This window comes from Hippocampus guttulatus, chromosome 8, assembly GCF_054856545.1.
Source record: "Hippocampus guttulatus isolate MCC_2025c chromosome 8, RoL_Hgut_1.0, whole genome shotgun sequence".
Classification (NCBI taxonomy): domain Eukaryota; kingdom Metazoa; phylum Chordata; class Actinopteri; order Syngnathiformes; family Syngnathidae; genus Hippocampus; species Hippocampus guttulatus.
Genome location: NC_141268.1, coordinates 1,601,921 through 1,628,722, shown reverse-complemented (window position 1 = coordinate 1,628,722; position 26,802 = coordinate 1,601,921).

The window sequence follows — 26,802 nt, the reverse complement described above, 5'->3', positions numbered from 1 at the left end:
TCAACATGTATTTAGTTCAGGATGACCACCTGAAGCCGAAATGAGCATTAATTTGACCACACAACTCATTCTTATGAAGATACATTCAAACTCACAAAACATGCTCAGCTCGGGCTGAAAATGCATTTAAAGCAATAAAAACTCAAATTGAGTGTCACGCCTAAACCAAAGGACTTATTATGCACACACTTCAACATGTATTTTGTTCAGGATGACCACCTGAAGCCTAAATGAGCATTAATTTGACCACACAACTCATTCCTATGAAGATACATTCAAACTCACAAAACGTGCTCAACTCGGGCTGAAAATGCATTTAAAGCAATAAAAACTCAAATTGAGTGTCACGCCTAAACCAAAGGACTTATGCACACACTTCAACATGTATTTAGTTCAGGATGTCCTCCTGAAGCCTAAATGAGCATTAATTTGACCACACAACTCATTCCTATGAAGATACATTCAAACTCACAAAAAGTGCTCAGCTCGGGCTGAAAATGCATTTAAAGCAATAAAAACTCAAATTGAGTGTCACGCCCAAACCAAAGAACTTATGCACACACTTCAATATTTATTTAGTTCAGGATGACCACCTGAAGCCTAAATGAGCATTAATTTGACCACACAACTAATTCCTATGAAGCTACATTCAAACTCACAAAACGTGCTCAGCTCGGGCTGAAAATGCATTTAAAGCAATAAAAACTCAAATTGAGTGTCACGCCTAAACCAAAGGACTTATGCACACACTTCAACATGTATTTTGTTCAGGATGACCACCTGAAGCCTAAATGAGCATTAATTTGACCACACAACTGATTCCTATGAAGATACATTCAAACTCACAAAACGTGCTCAGCTCGGGCTGAAAATGCATTTAAAGCAATAAAAACTCAAATTGAGTGTCACGCCTAAACCAAAGGACTTATGCACACACTTCAACATGTATTTTGTTCAGGATGACCACCTGAAGCCTAAATGAGCATTAATTTGACCACACAACTCATTCCTATGAAGATACATTCAAACTCACAAAACGTGCTCAACTCGGGCTGAAAATGCATTTAAAGGAATAAAAACTCAAATTTTAAAAAACTTTACCAGTGTAGGCAACTTAATAATAATAATAATACTAATAATACATTTTATTGATAAGCGCCTTTCAAGACACCCAAGGACACTTTACAATAACAAAAAACACAAAACAATACGGGTTGAGCAGCTGACATGTCTGTCATTTTCTTGTGAGAATTAATTTTTTTCCAGAACAACACTCACAAAATTAGATATAGGTCTACATGACTTCCAACATTGTGATGTGCACTCACAGCAGCAATACCAGTCTTCGGCCGCTCAATTCATGCAAATTCTTCTCAAGACACTGCTCATGGTACCACCTTTCGCACTGGGTCTCGTCAAAAGGGGGCCGGGGGGAGAGAACCCTAACATCGCAAGATTATATGTTCGGAAATTTCAATCAGGATAACTCTAAGTTGCTTTTAAAATTCTAATTTTTTCTTTTACTTGAACCAACCCAATTTCAATGATGCATGCAAAGCATCATGAAGACAATGTCGATGCAAGATAAATTGTGTGTTCTTCCATTGTAAAAATCACTCGTTTTGTCAGAGGACCTTTTCCAGGTGGTTTTGCCATTTAGAGCATGCCACAGTGCATGGCGAGAACAAATACGACAACATGACGGAATATCAGTGAACATTAAACTTAAAATTCACAGTGTGTAAATATGGGATTGAAATTTTATCTTGACATTTTATTTTCATCGGAGCAGTGAATAACACGAGATTTTTCGTTGTGGTACAAGTCATAAAAAATGACTTTCTCATAAGCTTTCAGAATTCATCCCTGGTATCAACACTTCCTCTTCATGAAGTAGTTTGAAACAAAATATATCTTTGGCATCATTTCTGGATGCCACAATTAAACATTTTTTGCATGGGTGATCATCATCCAATAAACCTGCTGTGGTCAGTATTTCTGACGATTGTCTTGTTCTCTTATTTTCCATCGCCACATAATGTTCTAAAATTGATGCACGGAATGTCTGGGGAAGGCCTTCATCAGTTCCACTGCCATCTGAAAAAAAATAGCTTGTTTGTCTTGTGTGAGTGACAAAACTGTTTCGGGCGAACAATTTGAAAACACAATTTGTACAAGGCTGCATAAAGCTGGACGATCGCTTGGTTGTGCGTTGAAGTTTTGGACCCTGTGTTGTCAACCCGCGCCACTTTCGGCCTGCCTGGCTTGGAGGAGCTCCGGCGGGGACAAACTGGCGGCATCGCTTCTATACCGGCCCGTCGCGGGCGTATTCGACGAGGTTTATTAGCCCGTTGCTTGACACCCGCGCCCCTCCCGGCTTCCCGCAAGATCCCCCTGATCAGAGCTGCATTGCGATCCGCTAGGAGCAGCCGCGCCCGGGCCGTGTTTTGCAGCGGCATTGTACGATATTTCGCGAGGATGGCCGTGAGCTTTTCACCCACTTCGCTTGCAACCCGGGCCACGTTGGACCGACGGGCGCGGCGGAACTCCGGCGAGGTCAGGCGGGTGGCGTATTTTCCTTCACAGAATGTCGCGCGGGTGTGCGTCGAAGTTTTCTGCCCTTTGTGTTAGGGTCCATTGTTTGTCCACAGTGTCGACCCTCCCTTTTGATTTTGCGCCCGGGACCTAACCGACGCTGTCGCTTGGCCCCGCCAGAGCTGCGCCGTGCCTGGCGGGCCGGCAAAGGCGAGTGTTGCAAGCGAAGAGGTGGAAGACCTCGCGCACACCAACACGACCTGCCGGGAGCAAAGCTGCTGCCCGCTCGGCTCCGCCAGAGATGCACCTCGCTTTGAGGGACAGGGGGCGCGGTGTGCAATCAAAGGGAAGAAAAACTTGGGAATCAAACCGCGCGAAGGTCCGGGACCGAACCGATGCCACCCGCTTGGCCCTGCCGGAGTTGCGCGGGGCAGGTAGGGCCGAGAGTGGTGTGTGTGATAAGCGAAGCGGAGGAACAGCTCACGCCCGCCCGTGAGAAATTTCGGACAGAGCCGTTTTTGCCCACGGCCGAGCCGGAGTTGCTCCGCTGCGGCGCTCAGGCTGTTCCGACGAGGATGTTGGGGCGGAGCGCTGGGAGAACCGCGGGTGTTAAGCAAAGTGTTCGGCTTCGTGAGAGATGAAGAGAGGAACCACGCGCAGACACAAAAAGCACAGAAGGGTTTTATTGCCAGTAAGCGAGACAGGCCGAGGTGGTCACAACTGAAAGGTAGTCAAAATGATCAATTCGAGGAGTGCAGGAATCCTGGAGCGGTACGGCGTCGTCGACACGGCAGGAAGGATCTCTGACGAAGTGACAATGGGTGGCTCTTCAGGCTGGCTTTTATGCTGCAAGTGGCAGATGAGATAATGACTCGCAGGTGTGTCGGGGAGGCAGGTGCACTGATTAGAGAAGCGCCCATCCCACACTGAAAAAGGTAACAATAACTTTTTGGGAGCGGCAAATTCCCCCACAGGAGAACAGAGAAATAGTGGTTTGATTTCGTGGAGTTCGTGGCGCAATGCATGAGGCGTCTGACTACAAATCAGGTCATGCTCGGCCAAAGAGAGGGCGTCCACCAGGTTGAAAAAGAGATGAAGAGCAAACACTGTCAATACATAATAAAGTTTCTCTGTCCCAATATCCAAAAAAAAAAGCCCAGTCCGAAGTAGCAAGATTAAGAAAATCTTTTGAAAAAACGCTCACATGAGGCGGATTTTGAGCCTTGCCTATGCAGTGATATTAATAATAATTGTAATAATAATCATGAAAAAGTGTGATGGTGGCGTGGCATTCATTTATCTTTTGAATTGGTGCGTTTAGATTTTTGTTTTTTGCTTTTCCTTGTATTTGGGTGTAGTTTCAAGCGCAGCTCATGTTCACACAACGCACATTTTATCTCATTATTTTTAGAGGGTCACAGGAAATCATATGGAAGGCTGCAATGGCCAACTCTCACCAGCAGAGGCTATCGTAAAGTGCTGGCCGTGCATGGACAAATAGGGCTCTCGCATTTCAGAAAGCACAAGAGTGACACAACGTGGCATCAGCTCTGAGCAGCAAATATTGTCAATTCATCGTCAATTTTTTCCGTCCCAAGAACCCCCCAAAAAAGTCAAAAGAGCCAAGATTTTTTAAAAACGCTCACATCAGAAGGATTTTGAGGCGTGTCGATGCAAAAAAAAAAAAAGAAAAAAGAAAAAAGACAATTAAAAAGTGTGATGGGGACACGACGTTCTTTGAATTCTAAATTGATATATTTCGATTTTTTTTGCTTTCACATGTATTTGGTTTGAGATTCGATTTCAGCTCATGTTCACAGGGCGGACATTTTATGTTGTTGCTTATTTTTAGAGGGTCATAAAAAAAATCCCAGACTTGACTTCTTCGTTTACAGTTGACTGAATAGGGATGATTGTTTTATTTGGGAGCAGAGAGATGTTGACTTAAATTCGCGGAGTTTATGATGCCACGGATAACGTGTCTCAATACGATTCAGTATTCGTTCGCGGAACGTCGCGCGGCTGGAAGCCGACGTTTTCTGCCCTTTGCGTTCGAAACCATTGTGTGTCCACGGTGCCGCCCCTCCCTTTTTTTGTCTCTTTTTCAGTGTGGGCTGGGCGCCTCTCGAATCAGTGCACCTGCCTCCCCTACACACGTGCGAGTCTTCATCTCATCTGCCACTTGCACCATAAAAGACAGCGTGAACAGCCACCCGTTGCCAGTTCGTCAGCGATCCTTCCTGCCGAGCTAGCTGCTGCCACGCCGTTACGCTCCAGCATTTCTGCACTCCTCAACGTGATCATTTTGACTAGCTTTCAGTTGTTTACACCTCGACCTGACCAACTTTCTGGCAATAAAACCCCTCTTCGTTTTTGGTGTCTGTGTGTGGTTCTTGTATTGATCTCTCACGAAACCTAACACTTTAATTCACATTCGACCCAAACTCCTCGTTTGGAGCGTCCCTCGCGCCGAAACGGTGCAGCATCGGCGGTGCCGTGGGCATAAACAACTCGGTACGACATTTCGCGCGGGTGGGCGTGAGATGTTCCTCCGCTTCACTGGTAACCCTGGATACTCTCCGCCGTACGGGTGCCGTGCGCCCCGAACCCGAAGCAATGAGGGACATTTTAGGGCGGTCGGGTTCGGGTAGGGCTCGGGCTCGGGCTCGGGCCGCCCGATCTTACTTCTGCTCCGGCGGGGCCAAGCGGGTGGCATCCGTTCGGTCCCGGACCTTCGTGCTGTTTGATTACCAAAGGACTTATGCACACACTTCAACTTGTATTTTGTTCAGGATGACCTCCTGAAGCCTAAATGAGCATTAATTTGATCACACAACTCATGCCTATGAAGATACATTCAAACTCACAAAACGTGCTCAGCTCGGGCTGAAAATGCATTTAAAGCAATAAAAACTCAAATTGAGTGTCACACCTAAACCAAAGGACTTATGGACACACTTCAACATGTATTTTGTTCAGGATGACCACCTGAAGCCTAAATGAGCATTCATTTGACCACACAACTCATTCCTATGAAGATACATTCAAACTCACAAAACGTGCTCAGCTCGGGCTGAAAATGCATTTAAAGCAATAAAAACTCAAATTGAGTGTCACGCCTAAACCAAAGGACTTATGCACACACTCCAAGATGTATTTTGTTCAGGATGACCTCCTGAAGCCTAAATGAGCATTAATTTGACCACACAACTCATTCCTCAATAAGATACATTCAAACTCACAAAACGTGCTCAACTCGGGCTGAAAATGCATTTAAAGCAATAAAAACTCAAATTGAGTGTCACGCCTAAACCAAAGGACTTATGCATACACTTCAACATGTATTTTGTTCAGGATGACCACCTGAAGCCTAAATGAGCATTAATTTGACCACACAACTCATTCCTATGAAGATACATTCAAAGTCAGAAAGCGCGCTCAGCTCAGGCTACAAATGCATTTAAAGCAATAAAAACTCAAATTGAGTGTCACGCCTAAACCAGAGGATTTATGCACACACTTCAACATGTATTTTGTTCAGGATGTCCTCCTGAAGCCTAAATGAGCATTAATTTGACTACACAACTCATTCCTATGAAGATACATTCAAAGTCAGAAAGCGCGCTCAAGCTCGGGCTGAAAATGCATTTAAAGCAATAAAAACTCAAATTGAGTGTCACACCTAAACCAAAGGACTTATGCACACATTCAACATGTATTTTGTTCAGGATGACCTCCTGAAGCCTATATGAGCTTTAATTTGACCACACAACTCATTCCTATGAAGATACATTCAAACTCACAAAACGTGCTCAGCTCGGGCTGAAAATGCATTTAAAGCAATAAAAACTCAAATTGAGTGTCACGCCTAAACCAAAGGATTTATGCACACACTTTAACATGTATTTTGTTCAGAAGGACCACCTGAAGCCTAAATGAGCATTAATTTGATCACACAATTCATGCCTATGAAGATGCATTCAAACTCACAAAACGTGCTCAGCTCGGGCTGAAAATGCATTTAAAGCAATAAAAACTCAAATGGAGTGTCACGCCTAAACCAAAGGACTTATGCACACACTTCAACATGTATTTAGTTCAGGATGACCACCTGAAGCCGAAATGAGCATTAATTTGACCACACAACTCATTCTTATGAAGATACATTCAAACTCACAAAACATGCTCAGCTCGGGCTGAAAATGCATTTAAAGCAATAAAAACTCAAATTGAGTGTCACGCCTAAACCAAAGGACTTATGCACACACTTCAACATGTATTTTGTTCAGGATGACCACCTGAAGCCTAAATGAGCATTAATTTGACCACACAACTCATTCCTATGAAGATACATTCAAACTCACAAAACGTGCTCAACTCGGGCTGAAAATGCATTTAAAGCAATAAAAACTCAAATTGAGTGTCACGCCTAAACCAAAGGACTTATGCATACACTTCAACATGTATTTTGTTCAGGATGACCACCTGAAGCCTAAATGAGCATTAATTTGACCACACAACTCATTCCTATGAAGATACATTCAAACTCACAAAACGTGCTCAGCTCGGGCTGAAAATGCATTTAAAGCAATAAAAACTCAAATTGAGTGTCACGCCTAAACCAAAGGACTTATGCACACACTCCAAGATGTATTTTGTTCAGGATGACCTCCTGAAGCCTAAATGAGCAATAATTTGACCACACAACTGATTCCTATGAAGATACATTCAAACTCACAAAACGTGCTCAGCTCGGGCTGAAAATGCATTTAAAGCAATAAAAACTCAAATTGAGTGTCACGCCTAAACCAAAGGACTTATGCACACACTTCAACATGTATTTTGTTCAGGATGACCACCTGAAGCCTAAATGAGCATTAATTTGACCACACAACTCATTCCTCAATAAGATACATTCAAACTCACAAAACGTGCTCAACTCGGGCTGAAAATGCATTTAAAGCAATAAAAACTCAAATTGAGTGTCACGCCTAAACCAAAGGACTTATGCATACACTTCAACATGTATTTTGTTCAGGATGACCACCTGAAGCCTAAATGAGCATTAATTTGACCACACAACTCATTCCTATGAAGATACATTCAAACTCACAAAACGTGCTCAGCTCGGGCTGAAAATGCATTTAAAGCAATCAAAACTCAAATTGAGTGTAAGGCCTAAACCAAAGGACTTATGCACACACTTCAACATGTATTTTGTTCAGGATGACCTCCTGAAGCCCATATGAGAATTAATTTGACCACACAACTCATTCCTATGAAGATACATTCAAACTCACAAAACGTGCTCAGCTCGGGCTGAAAATGCATTTAAAGCAATAAAAACTCAAATTGAGTGTCACGCCTAAACCAAAGGACTTATGCACACACTTCAACATGTATTTTGTTCAGGATGACCACCTGAAGCCTAAATGAGCATTAATTTGACCACACAACTCATTCCTATGAAGATACATTCAAACTCACAAAACGTGCTCAACTCGGGCTGAAAATGCATTTAAAGCAATAAAAACTCAAATTGAGTGTCACGCCTCAACCAAAGGACTTATGCACACACTTCAACATGTATTTTGTTCAGGATGACCTCCTGAAGCCTAAATGAGCAATAGTTTGACCACACAACTAATTCCTATGAAGCTACATTCAAACTCACAAAACGTGCTCAGCTCGGGCTGAAAATGCATTTAAAGCAATAAAAACTCAAATTGAGTGTCACGCCTAAACCAAAGGACTTATGCACACACTTCAACATGTATTTTGTTCAGGATGACCACCTGAAGCCTAAATGAGCATTAATTTGACCACACAACTCATTCCTATGAAGATACATTCAAACTCACAAAACGTGCTCAGCTCGGGCTGAAAATGCATTTAAAGCAATAAAAACTCAAATTGAGTGTCACGCCTAAACCAAAGGACTTATGCACACACTCCAAGATGTATTTTGTTCAGGATGACCTCCTGAAGCCTAAATGAGCAATAATTTGACCACACAACTGATTCCTATGAAGATACATTCAAACTCACAAAACGTGCTCAGCTCGGGCTGAAAATGCATTTAAAGCAATAAAAACTCAAATTGAGTGTCACGCCTAAACCAAAGGACTTATGCACACACTTCAACATGTATTTTGTTCAGGATGACCACCTGAAGCCTAAATGAGCATTAATTTGACCACACAACTCATTCCTATGAAGATACATTCAAACTCACAAAACGTGCTCAACTCGGGCTGAAAATGCATTTAAAGCAATAAAAACTCAAATTTTAAAAAACTTTACCAGTGTAGGCAACTTAATAATAATAATAATACTAATAATACATTTTATTGATAAGCGCCTTTCAAGACACCCAAGGACACTTTACAATAACAAAAAACACAAAACAATACGGGTTGAGCAGCTGACATGTCTGTCATTTTCTTGTGAGAATTAATTTTTTTCCAGAACAACACTCACAAAATTAGATATAGGTCTACATGACTTCCAACATTGTGATGTGCACTCACAGCAGCAATACCAGTCTTCGGCCGCTCAATTCATGCAAATTCTTCTCAAGACACTGCTCATGGTACCACCTTTCGCACTGGGTCTCGTCAAAAGGGGGCCGGGGGGAGAGAACCCTAACATCGCAAGATTATATGTTCGGAAATTTCAATCAGGATAACTCTAAGTTGCTTTTAAAATTCTAATTTTTTCTTTTACTTGAACCAACCCAATTTCAATGATGCATGCAAAGCATCATGAAGACAATGTCGATGCAAGATAAATTGTGTGTTCTTCCATTGTAAAAATCACTCGTTTTGTCAGAGGACCTTTTCCAGGTGGTTTTGCCATTTAGAGCATGCCACAGTGCATGGCGAGAACAAATACGACAACATGACGGAATATCAGTGAACATTAAACTTAAAATTCACAGTGTGTAAATATGGGATTGAAATTTTATCTTGACATTTTATTTTCATCGGAGCAGTGAATAACACGAGATTTTTCGTTGTGGTACAAGTCATAAAAAATGACTTTCTCATAAGCTTTCAGAATTCATCCCTGGTATCAACACTTCCTCTTCATGAAGTAGTTTGAAACAAAATATATCTTTGGCATCATTTCTGGATGCCACAATTAAACATTTTTTGCATGGGTGATCATCATCCAATAAACCTGCTGTGGTCAGTATTTCTGACGATTGTCTTGTTCTCTTATTTTCCATCGCCACATAATGTTCTAAAATTGATGCACGGAATGTCTGGGGAAGGCCTTCATCAGTTCCACTGCCATCTGAAAAAAAATAGCTTGTTTGTCTTGTGGGAGTGACAAAACTGTTTCGGGCGAACAATTTGAAAACACAATTTGTACAAGGCTGCATAAAGCTGGACGATCGCTTGGTTGTGCGTTGAAGTTTTGGACCCTGTGTTGTCAACCCGCGCCACTTTCGGCCTGCCTGGCTTGGAGGAGCTCCGGCGGGGACAAACTGGCGGCATCGCTTCTATACCGGCCCGTCGCGGGCGTATTCGACGAGGTTTATTAGCCCGTTGCTTGACACCCGCGCCCCTCCCGGCTTCCCGCAAGATCCCCCTGATCAGAGCTGCATTGCGATCCGCTAGGAGCAGCCGCGCCCGGGCCGTGTTTTGCAGCGGCATTGTACGATATTTCGCGAGGATGGCCGTGAGCTTTTCACCCACTTCGCTTGCAACCCGGGCCACGTTGGACCGACGGGCGCGGCGGAACTCCGGCGAGGTCAGGCGGGTGGCGTATTTTCCTTCACAGAATGTCGCGCGGGTGTGCGTCGAAGTTTTCTGCCCTTTGTGTTAGGGTCCATTGTTTGTCCACAGTGTCGACCCTCCCTTTTGATTTTGCGCCCGGGACCTAACCGACGCTGTCGCTTGGCCCCGCCAGAGCTGCGCCGTGCCTGGCGGGCCGGCAAAGGCGAGTGTTGCAAGCGAAGAGGTGGAAGACCTCGCGCACACCAACACGACCTGCCGGGAGCAAAGCTGCTGCCCGCTCGGCTCCGCCAGAGATGCACCTCGCTTTGAGGGACAGGGGGCGCGGTGTGCAATCAAAGGGAAGAAAAACTTGGGAATCAAACCGCGCGAAGGTCCGGGACCGAACCGATGCCACCCGCTTGGCCCTGCCGGAGTTGCGCGGGGCAGGTAGGGCCGAGAGTGGTGTGTGTGATAAGCGAAGCGGAGGAACAGCTCACGCCCGCCCGTGAGAAATTTCGGACAGAGCCGTTTTTGCCCACGGCCGAGCCGGAGTTGCTCCGCTGCGGCGCTCAGGCTGTTCCGACGAGGATGTTGGGGCGGAGCGCTGGGAGAACCGCGGGTGTTAAGCAAAGTGTTCGGCTTCGTGAGAGATGAAGAGAGGAACCACGCGCAGACACAAAAAGCACAGAAGGGTTTTATTGCCAGTAAGCGAGACAGGCCGAGGTGGTCACAACTGAAAGGTAGTCAAAATGATCAATTCGAGGAGTGCAGGAATCCTGGAGCGGTACGGCGTCGTCGACACGGCAGGAAGGATCTCTGACGAAGTGACAATGGGTGGCTCTTCAGGCTGGCTTTTATGCTGCAAGTGGCAGATGAGATAATGACTCGCAGGTGTGTCGGGGAGGCAGGTGCACTGATTAGAGAAGCGCCCATCCCACACTGAAAAAGGTAACAATAACTTTTTGGGAGCGGCAAATTCCCCCACAGGAGAACAGAGAAATAGTGGTTTGATTTCGTGGAGTTCGTGGCGCAATGCATGAGGCGTCTGACTACAAATCAGGTCATGCTCGGCCAAAGAGAGGGCGTCCACCAGGTTGAAAAAGAGATGAAGAGCAAACACTGTCAATACATAATAAAGTTTCTCTGTCCCAATATCCAAAAAAAAAAAGCCCAATCCGAAGTAGCAAGATTAAGAAAATCTTTTGAAAAAACGCTCACATGAGGCGGATTTTGAGCCTTGCCTATGCAGTGATATTAATAATAATTGTAATAATAATCATGAAAAAGTGTGATGGTGGCGTGGCATTCATTTATCTTTTGAATTGGTGCGTTTAGATTTTTGTTTTTTGCTTTTCCTTGTATTTGGGTGTAGTTTCAAGCGCAGCTCATGTTCACACAACGCACATTTTATCTCATTATTTTTAGAGGGTCACAGGAAATCATATGGAAGGCTGCAATGGCCAACTCTCACCAGCAGAGGCTATCGTAAAGTGCTGGCCGTGCATGGACAAATAGGGCTCTCGCATTTCAGAAAGCACAAGAGTGACACAACGTGGCATCAGCTCTGAGCAGCAAATATTGTCAATTCATCGTCAATTTTTTCCGTCCCAAGAACCCCCCAAAAAAGTCAAAAGAGCCAAGATTTTTTAAAAACGCTCACATCAGAAGGATTTTGAGGCGTGTCGATGCAAAAAAAAAAGAAAAAAGAAAAAAGACAATTAAAAAGTGTGATGGGGACACGACGTTCTTTGAATTCTAAATTGATATATTTCGATTTTTTTTGCTTTCACATGTATTTGGTTTGAGATTCGATTTCAGCTCATGTTCACAGGGCGGACATTTTATGTTGTTGCTTATTTTTAGAGGGTCATAAAAAAAATCCCAGACTTGACTTCTTCGTTTACAGTTGACTGAATAGGGATGATTGTTTTATTTGGGAGCAGAGAGATGTTGACTTAAATTCGCGGAGTTTATGATGCCACGGATAACGTGTCTCAATACGATTCAGTATTCGTTCGCGGAACGTCGCGCGGCTGGAAGCCGACGTTTTCTGCCCTTTGCGTTCGAAACCATTGTGTGTCCACGGTGCCGCCCCTCCCTTTTTTTGTCTCTTTTTCAGTGTGGGCTGGGCGCCTCTCGAATCAGTGCACCTGCCTCCCCTACACACGTGCGAGTCTTCATCTCATCTGCCACTTGCACCATAAAAGACAGCGTGAACAGCCACCCGTTGCCAGTTCGTCAGCGATCCTTCCTGCCGAGCTAGCTGCTGCCACGCCGTTACGCTCCAGCATTTCTGCACTCCTCAACGTGATCATTTTGACTAGCTTTCAGTTGTTTACACCTCGACCTGACCAACTTTCTGGCAATAAAACCCCTCTTCGTTTTTGGTGTCTGTGTGTGGTTCTTGTATTGATCTCTCACGAAACCTAACACTTTAATTCACATTCGACCCAAACTCCTCGTTTGGAGCGTCCCTCGCGCCGAAACGGTGCAGCATCGGCGGTGCCGTGGGCATAAACAACTCGGTACGACATTTCGCGCGGGTGGGCGTGAGATGTTCCTCCGCTTCACTGGTAACCCTGGATACTCTCCGCCGTACGGGTGCCGTGCGCCCCGAACCCGAAGCAATGAGGGACATTTTAGGGCGGTCGGGTTCGGGTAGGGGTAGGGCTCGGGCTCGGGCTCGGGCCGCCCGATCTTACTTCTGCTCCGGCGGGGCCAAGCGGGTGGCATCCGTTCGGTCCCGGACCTTCGTGCTGTTTGATTACCAAAGGACTTATGCACACACTTCAACTTGTATTTTGTTCAGGATGACCTCCTGAAGCCTAAATGAGCATTATGTTGATCACACAACTCATGCCTATGAAGATACATTCAAACTCACAAAACGTGCTCAGCTCGGGCTGAAAATGCATTTAAAGCAATAAAAACTCAAATTGAGTGTCACACCTAAACCAAAGGACTTATGGACACACTTCAACATGTATTTTGTTCAGGATGACCACCTGAAGCCTAAATGAGCATTCATTTGACCACACAACTCATTCCTATGAAGATACATTCAAAGTCAGAAAGCGCGCTCAGCTCAGGCTACAAATGCATTTAAAGCAATAAAAACTCAAATTGAGTGTCACGCCTAAACCAGAGGATTTATGCACACACTTCAACATGTATTTTGTTCAGGATGTCCTCCTGAAGCCTAAATGAGCATTAATTTGACTACACAACTCATTCCTATGAAGATACATTCAAAGTCAGAAAGCGCGCTCAAGCTCGGGCTGAAAATGCATTTAAAGCAATAAAAACTCAAATTGAGTGTCACACCTAAACCAAAGGACTTATGCACACATTCAACATGTATTTTGTTCAGGATGACCTCCTGAAGCCTATATGAGCTTTAATTTGACCACACAACTCATTCCTATGAAGATACATTCAAACTCACAAAACGTGCTCAGCTCGGGCTGAAAATGCATTTAAAGCAATAAAAACTCAAATTGAGTGTCACGCCTAAACCAAAGGATTTATGCACACACTTTAACATGTATTTTGTTCAGAAGGACCACCTGAAGCCTAAATGAGCATTAATTTGATCACACAATTCATGCCTATGAAGATGCATTCAAACTCACAAAACGTGCTCAGCTCGGGCTGAAAATGCATTTAAAGCAATAAAAACTCAAATGGAGTGTCACGCCTAAACCAAAGGACTTATGCACACACTTCAACATGTATTTAGTTCAGGATGACCACCTGAAGCCGAAATGAGCATTAATTTGACCACACAACTCATTCTTATGAAGATACATTCAAACTCACAAAACATGCTCAGCTCGGGCTGAAAATGCATTTAAAGCAATAAAAACTCAAATTGAGTGTCACGCCTAAACCAAAGGACTTATGCACACACTTCAACATGTATTTTGTTCAGGATGACCACCTGAAGCCTAAATGAGCATTAATTTGACCACACAACTCATTCCTATGAAGATACATTCAAACTCACAAAACGTGCTCAACTCGGGCTGAAAATGCATTTAAAGCAATAAAAACTCAAATTGAGTGTCACGCCTAAACCAAAGGACTTATGCATACACTTCAACATGTATTTTGTTCAGGATGACCACCTGAAGCCTAAATGAGCATTAATTTGACCACACAACTCATTCCTATGAAGATACATTCAAACTCACAAAACGTGCTCAGCTCGGGCTGAAAATGCATTTAAAGCAATAAAAACTCAAATTGAGTGTCACGCCTAAACCAAAGGACTTATGCACACACTCCAAGATGTATTTTGTTCAGGATGACCTCCTGAAGCCTAAATGAGCAATAATTTGACCACACAACTGATTCCTATGAAGATACATTCAAACTCACAAAACGTGCTCAGCTCGGGCTGAAAATGCATTTAAAGCAATAAAAACTCAAATTGAGTGTCACGCCTAAACCAAAGGACTTATGCACACACTTCAACATGTATTTTGTTCAGGATGACCACCTGAAGCCTAAATGAGCATTAATTTGACCACACAACTCATTCCTATGAAGATACATTCAAACTCACAAAACGTGCTCAACTCGGGCTGAAAATGCATTTAAAGCAATAAAAACTCAAATTTTAAAAAACTTTACCAGTGTAGGCAACTTAATAATAATAATAATACTAATAATACATTTTATTGATAAGCGCCTTTCAAGACACCCAAGGACACTTTACAATAACAAAAAACACAAAACAATACGGGTTGAGCAGCTGACATGTCTGTCATTTTCTTGTGAGAATTAATTTTTTTCCAGAACAACACTCACAAAATTAGATATAGGTCTACATGACTTCCAACATTGTGATGTGCACTCACAGCAGCAATACCAGTCTTCGGCCGCTCAATTCATGCAAATTCTTCTCAAGACACTGCTCATGGTACCACCTTTCGCACTGGGTCTCGTCAAAAGGGGGCCGGGGGGAGAGAACCCTAACATCGCAAGATTATATGTTCGGAAATTTCAATCAGGATAACTCTAAGTTGCTTTTAAAATTCAAATTTTTTCTTTTACTTGAACCAACCCAATTTCAATGATGCATGCAAAGCATCATGAAGACAATGTCGATGCAAGATAAATTGTGTGTTCTTCCATTGTAAAAATCACTCGTTTTGTCAGAGGACCTTTTCCAGGTGGTTTTGCCATTTAGAGCATGCCACAGTGCATGGCGAGAACAAATACGACAACATGACGGAATATCAGTGAACATTAAACTTAAAATTCACAGTGTGTAAATATGGGATTGAAATTTTATCTTGACATTTTATTTTCATCGGAGCAGTGAATAACACGAGATTTTTCGTTGTGGTACAAGTCATAAAAAATGACTTTCTCATAAGCTTTCAGAATTCATCCCTGGTATCAACACTTCCTCTTCATGAAGTAGTTTGAAACAAAATATATCTTTGGCATCATTTCTGGATGCCACAATTAAACATTTTTTGCATGGGTGATCATCATCCAATAAACCTGCTGTGGTCAGTATTTCTGACGATTGTCTTGTTCTCTTATTTTCCATCGCCACATAATGTTCTAAAATTGATGCACGGAATGTCTGGGGAAGGCCTTCATCAGTTCCACTGCCATCTGAAAAAAAATAGCTTGTTTGTCTTGTGGGAGTGACAAAACTGTTTCGGGCGAACAATTTGAAAACACAATTTGTACAAGGCTGCATAAAGCTGGACGATCGCTTGGTTGTGCGTTGAAGTTTTGGACCCTGTGTTGTCAACCCGCGCCACTTTCGGCCTGCCTGGCTTGGAGGAGCTCCGGCGGGGACAAACTGGCGGCATCGCTTCTATACCGGCCCGTCGCGGGCGTATTCGACGAGGTTTATTAGCCCGTTGCTTGACACCCGCGCCCCTCCCGGCTTCCCGCAAGATCCCCCTGATCAGAGCTGCATTGCGATCCGCTAGGAGCAGCCGCGCCCGGGCCGTGTTTTGCAGCGGCATTGTACGATATTTCGCGAGGATGGCCGTGAGCTTTTCACCCACTTCGCTTGCAACCCGGGCCACGTTGGACCGACGGGCGCGGCGGAACTCCGGCGAGGTCAGGCGGGTGGCGTATTTTCCTTCACAGAATGTCGCGCGGGTGTGCGTCGAAGTTTTCTGCCCTTTGTGTTAGGGTCCATTGTTTGTCCACAGTGTCGACCCTCCCTTTTGATTTTGCGCCCGGGACCTAACCGACGCTGTCGCTTGGCCCCGCCAGAGCTGCGCCGTGCCTGGCGGGCCGGCAAAGGCGAGTGTTGCAAGCGAAGAGGTGGAAGACCTCGCGCACACCAACACGACCTGCCGGGAGCAAAGCTGCTGCCCGCTCGGCTCCGCCAGAGATGCACCTCGCTTTGAGGGACAGGGGGCGCGGTGTGCAATCAAAGGGAAGAAAAACTTGGGAATCAAACCGCGCGAAGGTCCGGGACCGAACCGATGCCACCCGCTTGGCCCTGCCGGAGTTGCGCGGGGCAGGTAGGGCCGAGAGTGGTGTGTGTGATAAGCGAAGCGGAGGAACAGCTCGCGCCCGCCCGTGAGAAATTTCGGACAGAGCCGTTTTTGCCCACGGCCGAGCCGGAGTTGCTCCGCTGCGGCGCTCAGGCTGTTCCGACGAGGATGTTGGGGCGGAGCGCTGGGAGAACCGCGGGTGTTAAGCAAAGTGTTCGGCTTCGTGAGAGATGAAGAGAGGAACCACGCGCAGACACAAAAAGCACAGAAGGGTTTTATTGCCAGTAAGCGAGACAGGCCGAGGTGGTCACAACTGAAAGGTAGTCAAAATGATCAATTCGAGGAGTGCAGGAATCCTGGAGCGGTACGGCGTCGTCGACACGGCAGGAAGGATCTCTGACGAAGTGACAATGGGTGGCTCTTCAGGCTGGCTTTTATGCTGCAAGTGGCAGATGAGATAATGACTCGCAGGTGTGTCGGGGAGGCAGGTGCACTGATTAGAGAAGCGCCCATCCCACACTGAAAAAGGTAACAATAACTTTTTGGGAGCGGCAAATTCCCCCACAGGAGAACAGAGAAATAGTGGTTTGATTTCGTGGAGTTCGTGGCGCAATGCATGAGGCGTCTGACTACAAATCAGGTCATGCTCGGCCAAAGAGAGGGCGTCCACCAGGTTGAAAAAGAGATGAAGAGCAAACACTGTCAATACATAATAAAGTTTCTTTGTCCCAATATCCAAAAAAAAAAGCCCAGTCCGAAGTAGCAAGATTAAGAAAATCTTTTGAAAAAACGCTCACATGAGGCGGATTTTGAGCCTTGCCTATGCAGTGATATTAATAATAATTGTAATAATAATCATGAAAAAGTGTGATGGTGGCGTGGCATTCATTTATCTTTTGAATTGGTGCGTTTAGATTTTTGTTTTTTGCTTTTCCTTGTATTTGGGTGTAGTTTCAAGCGCAGCTCATGTTCACACAACGCACATTTTATCTCATTATTTTTAGAGGGTCACAGGAAATCATATGGAAGGCTGCAATGGCCAACTCTCACCAGCAGAGGCTATCGTAAAGTGCTGGCCGTGCATGGACAAATAGGGCTCTCGCATTTCAGAAAGCACAAGAGTGACACAACGTGGCATCAGCTATGAGCAGCAAATATTGTCAATTCATCGTCAATTTTTTCCGTCCCAAGAACCCCCCAAAAAAGTCAAAAGAGCCAAGATTTTTTAAAAACGCTCACATCAGAAGGATTTTGAGGCGTGTCGATGCAAAAAAAAAAAAAGAAAAAAGAAAAAAGACAATTAAAAAGTGTGATGGGGACACGACGTTCTTTGAATTCTAAATTGATATATTTCGATTTTTTTTGCTTTCACATGTATTTGGTTTGAGATTCGATTTCAGCTCATGTTCACAGGGCGGACATTTTATGTTGTTGCTTATTTTTAGAGGGTCATAAAAAAAATCCCAGACTTGACTTCTTCGTTTACAGTTGACTGAATAGGGATGATTGTTTTATTTGGGAGCAGAGAGATGTTGACTTAAATTCGCGGAGTTTATGATGCCACGGATAACGTGTCTCAATACGATTCAGTATTCGTTCGCGGAACGTCGCGCGGCTGGAAGCCGACGTTTTCTGCCCTTTGCGTTCGAAACCATTGTGTGTCCACGGTGCCGCCCCTCCCTTTTTTTGTCTCTTTTTCAGTGTGGGCTGGGCGCCTCTCGAATCAGTGCACCTGCCTCCCCTACACACGTGCGAGTCTTCATCTCATCTGCCACTTGCACCATAAAAGACAGCGTGAACAGCCACCCGTTGCCAGTTCGTCAGCGATCCTTCCTGCCGAGCTAGCTGCTGCCACGCCGTTACGCTCCAGCATTTCTGCACTCCTCAACGTGATCATTTTGACTAGCTTTCAGTTGTTTACACCTCGACCTGACCAACTTTCTGGCAATAAAACCCCTCTTCGTTTTTGGTGTCTGTGTGTGGTTCTTGTATTGATCTCTCACGAAACCTAACACTTTAATTCACATTCGACCCAAACTCCTCGTTTGGAGCGTCCCTCGCGCCGAAACGGTGCAGCATCGGCGGTGCCGTGGGCATAAACAACTCGGTACGACATTTCGCGCGGGTGGGCGTGAGATGTTCCTCCGCTTCACTGGTAACCCTGGATACTCTCCGCCGTACGGGTGCCGTGCGCCCCGAACCCGAAGCAATGAGGGACATTTTAGGGCGGTCGGGTTCGGGTAGGGCTCGGGCTCGGGCTCGGGCCGCCCGATCTTACTTCTGCTCCGGCGGGGCCAAGCGGGTGGCATCCGTTCGGTCCCGGACCTTCGTGCTGTTTGATTACCAAAGGACTTATGCACACACTTCAACTTGTATTTTGTTCAGGATGACCTCCTGAAGCCTAAATGAGCATTAATTTGATCACACAACTCATGCCTATGAAGATACATTCAAACTCACAAAACGTGCTCAGCTCGGGCTGAAAATGCATTTAAAGCAATAAAAACTCAAATTGAGTGTCACACCTAAACCAAAGGACTTATGGACACACTTCAACATGTATTTTGTTCAGGATGACCACCTGAAGCCTAAATGAGCATTCATTTGACCACACAACTCATTCCTATGAAGATACATTCAAAGTCAGAAAGCGCGCTCAGCTCAGGCTACAAATGCATTTAAAGCAATAAAAACTCAAATTGAGTGTCACGCCTAAACCAGAGGATTTATGCACACACTTCAACATGTATTTTGTTCAGGATGTCCTCCTGAAGCCTAAATGAGCATTAATTTGACTACACAACTCATTCCTATGAAGATATATTCAAAGTCAGAAAGCGCGCTCAAGCTCGGGCTGAAAATGCATTTAAAGCAATAAAAACTCAAATTGAGTGTCACACCTAAACCAAAGGACTTATGCACACATTCAACATGTATTTTGTTCAGGATGACCTCCTGAAGCCTATATGAGCTTTAATTTGACCACACAACTCATTCCTATGAAGATACATTCAAACTCACAAAACGTGCTCAGCTCGGGCTGAAAATGCATTTAAAGCAATAAAAACTCAAATTGAGTGTCACGCCTAAACCAAAGGATTTATGCACACACTTTAACATGTATTTTGTTCAGAAGGACCACCTGAAGCCTAAATGAGCATTAATTTGATCACACAATTCATGCCTATGAAGATGCATTCAAACTCACAAAACGTGCTCAGCTCGGGCTGAAAATGCATTTAAAGCAATAAAAACTCAAATGGAGTGTCACGCCTAAACCAAAGGACTTATGCACACACTTCAACATGTATTTAGTTCAGGATGACCACCTGAAGCCGAAATGAGCATTAATTTGACCACACAACTCATTCTTATGAAGATACATTCAAACTCACAAAACATGCTCAGCTCGGGCTGAAAATGCATTTAAAGCAATAAAAACTCAAATTGAGTGTCACACCTAAACCAAAGGACTTATGCACACACTTCAACATGTATTTTGTTCAGGATGACCACCTGAAGCCTAAATGAGCATTAATTTGACCACACAACTCATTCCTATGAAGATACATTCAAACTCACAAAACGTGCTCAACTCGGGCTGAAAATGCATTTAAAGCAATAAAAACTCAAATTGAGTGTCACGCCTAAACCAAAGGACTTATGCATACACTTCAACATGTATTTTGTTCAGGATGACCACCTGAAGCCTAAATGAGCATTAATTTGACCACACAACTCATTCCTATGAAGATACATTCAAACTCACAAAACGTGCTCAGCTCGGGCTGAAAATGCATTTAAAGCAATCAAAACTCAAATTGAGTGTAAGGCCTAAACCAAAGGACTTATGCACACACTTCAACATGTATTTTGTTCAGGATGACCTCCTGAAGCCCATATGAGAATTAATTTGACCACACAACTCATTCCTATGAAGATACATTCAAACTCACAAAACGTGCTCAGCTCGGGCTGAAAATGCATTTAAAGCAATAAAAACTCAAATTGAGTGTCACGCCTAAACCAAAGGACTTATGCACACACTTCAACATGTATTTTGTTCAGGATGACCACCTGAAGCCTAAATGAGCATTAATTTGACCACACAACTCATTCCTCAATAAGATACATTCATACTCACAAAACGTGCTCAACTCGGGCTGAAAATGCATTTAAAGCAATAAAAACTCAAATTGAGTGTCACGCCTAAACCAAAGGACTTATGCATACACTTCAACATGTATTTTGTTCAGGATGACCACCTGAAGCCTAAATGAGCATTAATTTGACCACACAACTCATTCCTATGAAGATACATTCAAACTCACAAAACGTGCTCAGCTCGGGCTGAAAATGCATTTAAAGCAATCAAAACTCAAATTGAGTGTAAGGCCTAAACCAAAGGACTTATGCACACACTTCAACATGTATTTTGTTCAGGATGACCTCCTGAAGCCCATATGAGAATTAATTTGACCACACAACTCATTCCTATGAAGATACATTCAAACTCACAAAACGTGCTCAGCTCGGGCTGAAAATGCATTTAAAGCAATAAAAACTCAAATTGAGTGCCACGCCTAAACCAAAGGACTTATGCACACACTTCAACATGTATTTTGTTCAGGATGACCACCTGAAGCCTAAATGAGCATTAATTTGACCACACAACTCATTCCTATGAAGATACATTCAAACTCACAAAACGTGCTCAACTCGGGCTGAAAATGCATTTAAAGCAATAAAAACTCAAATTGAGTGTCACGCCTCAACCAAAGGACTTATGCACACACTTCAACATGTATTTTGTTCAGGATGACCTCCTGAAGCCTAAATGAGCAATAGTTTGACCACACAACTAATTCCTATGAAGCTACATTCAAACTCACAAAACGTGCTCAGCTCGGGCTGAAAATGCATTTAAAGCAATAAAAACTCAAATTGAGTGTCACGCCTAAACCAAAGGACTTATGCACACACTTCAACATGTATTTTGTTCAGGATGACCACCTGAAGCCTAAATGAGCATTAATTTGACCACACAACTCATTCCTATGAAGATACATTCAAACTCACAAAACGTGCTCAGCTCGGGCTGAAAATGCATTTAAAGCAATAAAAACTCAAATTGAGTGTCACGCCTAAACCAAAGGACTTATGCACACACTCCAAGATGTATTTTGTTCAGGATGACCTCCTGAAGCCTAAATGAGCAATAATTTGACCACACAACTGATTCCTATGAAGATACATTCAAACTCACAAAACGTGCTCAGCTCGGGCTGAAAATGCATTTAAAGCAATAAAAACTCAAATTGAGTGTCACGCCTAAACCAAAGGACTTATGCACACACTTCAACATGTATTTTGTTCAGGATGACCACCTGAAGCCTAAATGAGCATTAATTTGACCACACAACTCATTCCTATGAAGATACATTCAAACTCGCAAAACGTGCTCAACTCGGGCTGAAAATGCATTTAAAGCAATAAAAACTCAAATTTTAAAAAACTTTACCAGTGTAGGCAACTTAATAATAATAATAATACTAATAATACATTTTATTGATAAGCGCCTTTCAAGACACCCAAGGACACTTTACAATAACAAAAAACACAAAACAATACGGGTTGAGCAGCTGACATGTCTGTCATTTTCTTGTGAGAATTAATTTTTTTCCAGAACAACACTCACAAAATTAGATATAGGTCTACATGACTTCCAACATTGTGATGTGCACTCACAGCAGCAATACCAGTCTTCGGCCGCTCAATTCATGCAAATTCTTCTCAAGACACTGCTCATGGTACCACCTTTCGCACTGGGTCTCGTCAAAAGGGGGCCGGGGGGAGAGAACCCTAACATCGCAAGATTATATGTTCGGAAATTTCAATCAGGATAACTCTAAGTTGCTTTTAAAATTCAAATTTTTTCTTTTACTTGAACCAACCCAATTTCAATGATGCATGCAAAGCATCATGAAGACAATGTCGATGCAAGATAAATTGTGTGTTCTTCCATTGTAAAAATCACTCGTTTTGTCAGAGGACCTTTTCCAGGTGGTTTTGCCATTTAGAGCATGCCACAGTGCATGGCGAGAACAAATACGACAACATGACGGAATATCAGTGAACATTAAACTTAAAATTCACAGTGTGTAAATATGGGATTGAAATTTTATCTTGACATTTTATTTTCATCGGAGCAGTGAATAACACGAGATTTTTCGTTGTGGTACAAGTCATAAAAAATGACTTTCTCATAAGCTTTCAGAATTCATCCCTGGTATCAACACTTCCTCTTCATGAAGTAGTTTGAAACAAAATATATCTTTGGCATCATTTCTGGATGCCACAATTAAACATTTTTTGCATGGGTGATCATCATCCAATAAACCTGCTGTGGTCAGTATTTCTGACGATTGTCTTGTTCTCTTATTTTCCATCGCCACATAATGTTCTAAAATTGATGCACGGAATGTCTGGGGAAGGCCTTCATCAGTTCCACTGCCATCTGAAAAAAAATAGCTTGTTTGTCTTGTGGGAGTGACAAAACTGTTTCGGGCGAACAATTTGAAAACACAATTTGTACAAGGCTGCATAAAGCTGGACGATCGCTTGGTTGTGCGTTGAAGTTTTGGACCCTGTGTTGTCAACCCGCGCCACTTTCGGCCTGCCTGGCTTGGAGGAGCTCCGGCGGGGACAAACTGGCGGCATCGCTTCTATACCGGCCCGTCGCGGGCGTATTCGACGAGGTTTATTAGCCCGTTGCTTGACACCCGCGCCCCTCCCGGCTTCCCGCAAGATCCCCCTGATCAGAGCTGCATTGCGATCCGCTAGGAGCAGCCGCGCCCGGGCCGTGTTTTGCAGCGGCATTGTACGATATTTCGCGAGGATGGCCGTGAGCTTTTCACCCACTTCGCTTGCAACCCGGGCCACGTTGGACCGACGGGCGCGGCGGAACTCCGGCGAGGTCAGGCGGGTGGCGTATTTTCCTTCACAGAATGTCGCGCGGGTGTGCGTCGAAGTTTTCTGCCCTTTGTGTTAGGGTCCATTGTTTGTCCACAGTGTCGACCCTCCCTTTTGATTTTGCGCCCGGGACCTAACCGACGCTGTCGCTTGGCCCCGCCAGAGCTGCGCCGTGCCTGGCGGGCCGGCAAAGGCGAGTGTTGCAAGCGAAGAGGTGGAAGACCTCGCGCACACCAACACGACCTGCCGGGAGCAAAGCTGCTGCCCGCTCGGCTCCGCCAGAGATGCACCTCGCTTTGAGGGACAGGGGGCGCGGTGTGCAATCAAAGGGAAGAAAAACTTGGGAATCAAACCGCGCGAAGGTCCGGGACCGAACCGATGCCACCCGCTTGGCCCTGCCGGAGTTGCGCGGGGCAGGTAGGGCCGAGAGTGGTGTGTGTGATAAGCGAAGCGGAGGAACAGCTCACGCCCGCCCGTGAGAAATTTCGGACAGAGCCGTTTTTGCCCACGGCCGAGCCGGAGTTGCTCCGCTGCGGCGCTCAGGCTGTTCCGACGAGGATGTTGGGGCGGAGCGCTGGGAGAACCGCGGGTGTTAAGCAAAGTGTTCGGCTTCGTGAGAGATGAAGAGAGGAACCACGCGCAGACACAAAAAGCACAGAAGGGTTTTATTGCCAGTAAGCGAGACAGGCCGAGGTGGTCACAACTGAAAGGTAGTCAAAATGATCAATTCGAGGAGTGCAGGAATCCTGGAGCGGTACGGCGTCGTCGACACGGCAGGAAGGATCTCTGACGAAGTGACAATGGGTGGCTCTTCAGGCTGGCTTTTATGCTGCAAGTGGCAGATGAGATAATGACTCGCAGGTGTGTCGGGGAGGCAGGTGCACTGATTAGAGAAGCGCCCATCCCACACTGAAAAAGGTAACAATAACTTTTTGGGAGCGGCAAATTCCCCCACAGGAGAACAGAGAAATAGTGGTTTGATTTCGTGGAGTTCGTGGCGCAATGCATGAGGCGTCTGACTACAAATCAGGTCATGCTCGGCCAAAGAGAGGGCGTCCACCAGGTTGAAAAAGAGATGAAGAGCAAACACTGTCAATACATAATAAAGTTTCTCTGTCCCAATATCCAAAAAAAAAAGCCCAGTCCGAAGTAGCAAGATTAAGAAAATCTTTTGAAAAAACGCTCACATGAGGCGGATTTTGAGCCTTGCCTATGCAGTGATATTAATAATAATTGTAATAATAATCATGAAAAAGTGTGATGGTGGCGTGGCATTCATTTATCTTTTGAATTGGTGCGTTTAGATTTTTGTTTTTTGCTTTTCCTTGTATTTGGGTGTAGTTTCAAGCGCAGCTCATGTTCACACAACGCACATTTTATCTCATTATTTTTAGAGGGTCACAGGAAATCATATGGAAGGCTGCAATGGCCAACTCTCACCAGCAGAGGCTATCGTAAAGTGCTGGCCGTGCATGGACAAATAGGGCTCTCGCATTTCAGAAAGCACAAGAGTGACACAACGTGGCATCAGCTCTGAGCAGCAAATATTGTCAATTCATCGTCAATTTTTTCCGTCCCAAGAACCCCCCAAAAAAGTCAAAAGAGCCAAGATTTTTTAAAAACGCTCACATCAGAAGGATTTTGAGGCGTGTCGATGCAAAAAAAAAAGAAAAAAGAAAAAAGACAATTAAAAAGTGTGATGGGGACACGACGTTCTTTGAATTCTAAATTGATATATTTCGATTTTTTTTGCTTTCACATGTATTTGGTTTGAGATTCGATTTCAGCTCATGTTCACAGGGCGGACATTTTATGTTGTTGCTTATTTTTAGAGGGTCATAAAAAAAATCCCAGACTTGACTTCTTCGTTTACAGTTGACTGAATAGGGATGATTGTTTTATTTGGGAGCAGAGAGATGTTGACTTAAATTCGCGGAGTTTATGATGCCACGGATAACGTGTCTCAATACGATTCAGTATTCGTTCGCGGAACGTCGCGCGGCTGGAAGCCGACGTTTTCTGCCCTTTGCGTTCGAAACCATTGTGTGTCCACGGTGCCGCCCCTCCCTTTTTTTGTCTCTTTTTCAGTGTGGGCTGGGCGCCTCTCGAATCAGTGCACCTGCCTCCCCTACACACGTGCGAGTCTTCATCTCATCTGCCACTTGCACCATAAAAGACAGCGTGAACAGCCACCCGTTGCCAGTTCGTCAGCGATCCTTCCTGCCGAGCTAGCTGCTGCCACGCCGTTACGCTCCAGCATTTCTGCACTCCTCAACGTGATCATTTTGACTAGCTTTCAGTTGTTTACACCTCGACCTGACCAACTTTCCGGCAATAAAACCCCTCTTCGTTTTTGGTGTCTGTGTGTGGTTCTTGTATTGATCTCTCACGAAACCTAACACTTTAATTCACATTCGACCCAAACTCCTCGTTTGGAGCGTCCCTCGCGCCGAAACGGTGCAGCATCGGCGGTGCCGTGGGCATAAACAACTCGGTACGACATTTCGCGCGGGTGGGCGTGAGATGTTCCTCCGCTTCACTGGTAACCCTGGATACTCTCCGCCGTACGGGTGCCGTGCGCCCCGAACCCGAAGCAATGAGGGACATTTTAGGGCGGTCGGGTTCGGGTAGGGGTAGGGCTCGGGCTCGGGCTCGGGCCGCCCGATCTTACTTCTGCTCCGGCGGGGCCAAGCGGGTGGCATCCGTTCGGTCCCGGACCTTCGTGCTGTTTGATTACCAAAGGACTTATGCACACACTTCAACTTGTATTTTGTTCAGGATGACCTCCTGAAGCCTAAATGAGCATTAATTTGACCACACAACTCATGCCTATGAAGATACATTCAAACTCACAAAACGTGCTCAGCTCGGGCTGAAAATGCATTTAAAGCAATAAAAACTCAAATTGAGTGTCACACCTAAACCAAAGGACTTATGGACACACTTCAACATGTATTTTGTTCAGGATGACCACCTGAAGCCTAAATGAGCATTCATTTGACCACACAACTCATTCCTATGAAGATACATTCAAAGTCAGAAAGCGCGCTCAGCTCAGGCTACAAATGCATATAAAGCAATAAAAACTCAAATTG